Raw genomic sequence first — 3,577 nt, forward strand, 5'->3', positions numbered from 1 at the left:
GCGGCGCGCCGAGGACGGCGATAATACTACTTATATAAAAGGTCACGGAAAAGGAGGTCTAGTAGGTTATATAATAAATAGTAAAGTGGAAGGCACCCGGAGAGGACAGCCTACTAAACGGATTCTTACTCGCCTATAGCTAACTACTCTATAGGCGACTAGTATAACTCTTCTCTATAAGCCTTAAGGCCGTATATTTCCCGTAACGATACCGTACTATAAAGGTAGTAGTACTTAAGAAACTAGGTAAACTAAAGGAGGCTTATATAATAGCCTTAGGGTAGCGACCGATATTACTCCTAAGCGTGACGGGAAAGGTCCTTAAGAAGATAATAGTAGGAAGAATTATAACCGTAGCGGAGGAGTACTAACTCCTTCTTACCGGATAGATAAGTAATCGAAGATACTATAATACGATAGTCGCGGTTAGGGCTATTATAGAGGGAGTATACGCCGCGTAGGAGCGCGGCGGGGCTATAGCGTAATTAAAGCTCGATATCTAGGGCGCCTTCAATATAATTCTATACTAAAAACTCCTCGAAGTCCTTGCCTAGTACGGCTTCCCGGACTAGGTTACGAAATAGACTTAGTTATACCTTATAGCCCGTACGGTGCGCCTACGCTTTAACGGCGATACGGCGTATAAGGTAGATATCTAGGCGGGGGTCCTTTAGGGATCCCCCCTTTCCCTAATCCTCTTTATACTATTTATTAGGACGCTTTATTAGGAATTAATCCGGATACCGCGGGTCGTGGTAGTTAGCTTTACCGATAATACGAATATTATAGCCTTCGGACGTAATAAGGCTATACTACGGGCGTACCTTAAACGCGTATAATAGGTCTACTAGAGCTAGTTATAAAGGAGTAGACTACGATTTAAGCTATAAAAGTATAAGCTTCTCCACTTTATAAGAAAACGCGACCCGCTACCGCTCTAATTACACCTTAAGGGTATAATAGCGCCGTAAATTATAGAGATAAAGGTCTTAGGGGTTATCTTCAACTAGAAGCTTATATTCCGTCCTTATACCCGGAAGCTTAAAGCTAAACTCCTTACCTAGAAATACGCCCCTACGCGCCTTATAGCGTTAGTATAAGGCTACTGTATCGGGGACGCGCGTAAATTATACTAAATAGTAGTCCAGAGCGCTATACTATACGCGGCCCTGGGCTTCTACACGATAATAAGAAAAGGGGAGAAGCCGAGCGGAGTACTAAAAAGACTAGCTAGTAAGTAGGCGTCGTGCTTATATATTATTACCGGCGCGTATTAGACTATTACCACGAAAGTAATCGAGATAAAGGCGGGGGTCCCCCCCCTTAATTTATACTATAACTCCCTAACCGCGCGAGCGGTATAACGGGTAAAGGGTATTTAGATAGAGTAAGCGATACTTTAGGTACGATAAGTAGCCGAAGCGGCTATATAGCATAAGAGATAAGGGGGAGGGGTTAGGCTCTACCTAAGGTCTTAGGGGGTATAGAAGTAAAAGGTTAAGTCATGGCTCCTTAGGAGGGAGCTAGCCTAACGCCTCTAAGAGGAATAGGTATACCGGTAAAAGCGTACCTTACTACGCTAATATAGTAGCGTGGCCGTAGCGTGGATACCCTAATTTAACCGCGTAGCGCTTAGGAAATATAAAGGCCTCATAAAACTATAGAGTTTTATTCTTACTTAGATTTAAATAAAGAAAATAGTCCTTTATTACTTCCTCTTTACAAGAGGCGTGCCGGACGCGGCGATACCGCGCTACCGATACACCGACGGAGGACTAAAGATAGCGGAATATATTACGTTATAGTGCTAGGATATATTAGAGGAGATATAAGAGCGCCTCGTGGCCGATACGGGCACGCGCCTACTAATGAAACGGGACTAGCTCTTAGCGCTCCGGAGTAAGGAGACCGCGGGGAAGGTCGCGAAGTGGTTCCTATAAACCGGACGCCTTCTAGACTTTAGACTCGCACGATAACTAGTATTAAAGGGGGAGGGGTAATAGAGGCCTTATAGCGCGGAAACCTCGGGTATATACACGGGGGAGGTAAAGACGACTATAAAGAAAATAAATAAAAGGATAGTAAAATATTTATTAATAGCCGCTATACGGCTATACTATAATCGCGCTATAACTGCTTACTCCTTATCGCCTATACTTATCGGATTTATCGTTATCGTTATTATCGGAGCTAATTACTTGACTATCTATTAGGATAACCTTATCCTTATCGACCTTATCCTCGGTAGTAAAGGTAGTAGGGTCCCTAAAAGAGGGGAGGGGGATATTCTACGATACGTATTCGCGGCGGAGTTAACGCGGGGGAGGTGCGGGGTAACTTATAAGGTAGGCGAGGATAAGCTTTAATATCTCGCTATTACGAGCGTAGCTACTACTATAACTCTATAGGGGCGCGGCGGCGGGGGCGGCGATTATACTAATATTACTAGCCCGGTAAAGGGCGGCGCGGTACGCCTAAAGGGTATAAGTCTAGCGGGTAATAGCCTAGCGGTGCTTATAGATATTCTACAATAGGATTGGTAATGATAACGTAGTGTATACGGTATAACGGAGAAAGGGGAAAACCTATAAATAGCGTTAAGGCGGTACGGGCGGTAGCGGCGGTAGCGATAAGGGCGGTAGCGGAGTTATTATAGGGGTGGGGGGACCTAATAGGAGGATTAGCGGAGTAAGGGCGTAGCGGGGGCGTAGCGGGGATAAACCGGGGCGTAGTAGCTAGTATTGCGGTTACCGTTAATATACTTAACGTAGCGGGCGCCGGCTCCTAAATCGGGTTAGTAGATACGGTATAGAGCGGGGGAGTAACGGGAACGCGATAGGACTATATACTAAGGGGGTTCTAGTAAGAAGTAGCCTAGTAATCTTATACTAGAGACACGACGCACGAAGTGTAGAGTAATAAACGGATAGTAGGGGTAAGGGCGGCCTATACCGGGTTAGAATACGAAGCGGGGGCATACAGCGGGCACGACGATAACGGAGCGGGGAATTTATAATAGAAAGCTAAAGGGTAACCGGCCTTTTACCCTTATAGGCGCCGGTACTAGCTCCCCCTTTAGCGATAGAGGTCTTATTACTAGGTATTTAGAGGGGTAGGGGAGTTAGACTAAGGCGGGCATTACGGGGGCGGAGCGGGGGCGGCGTAGGGACGGTACGACCCGGGACCCCGTTAGATCCCTTAGTATATAGCCGAACGGTACCGGGGGATCCTAAATAGGAGTTCCAGGGCCGTACTGATACCGTACCGACCACGTAAAAGCTTACCTTAAAGAACGATAGCTTAAAGGGGGAAAAGAGGAAAGGAGGAAAAGAGAGAAGAATAGAGGGAGGTTTATAGGAAAAAGGGAGCGGTAGATTAGCCCTACGAGTTACTATACTTTCTAGGGAATAGTAGCCACGCCCGGCCTATACTATAGCGCTTACCCTAGAGAGCCTACGTAGTGCGAGTAAGGGAGGTATATAACTAAATAAGGGCCGCTATAAATAGTAGGTATATAAAGGAGGTTTAGGAATAAATAATAAATAAAGAAAGGAGTAAAAGGGGGGGGAGGGGCGCG

This window comes from Sodiomyces alkalinus (genome assembly GCF_003711515.1).
Source record: "Sodiomyces alkalinus F11 unplaced genomic scaffold SODALscaffold_8, whole genome shotgun sequence".
In the NCBI taxonomy this organism is placed as follows: Eukaryota; Fungi; Ascomycota; class Sordariomycetes; order Glomerellales; family Plectosphaerellaceae; genus Sodiomyces; species Sodiomyces alkalinus.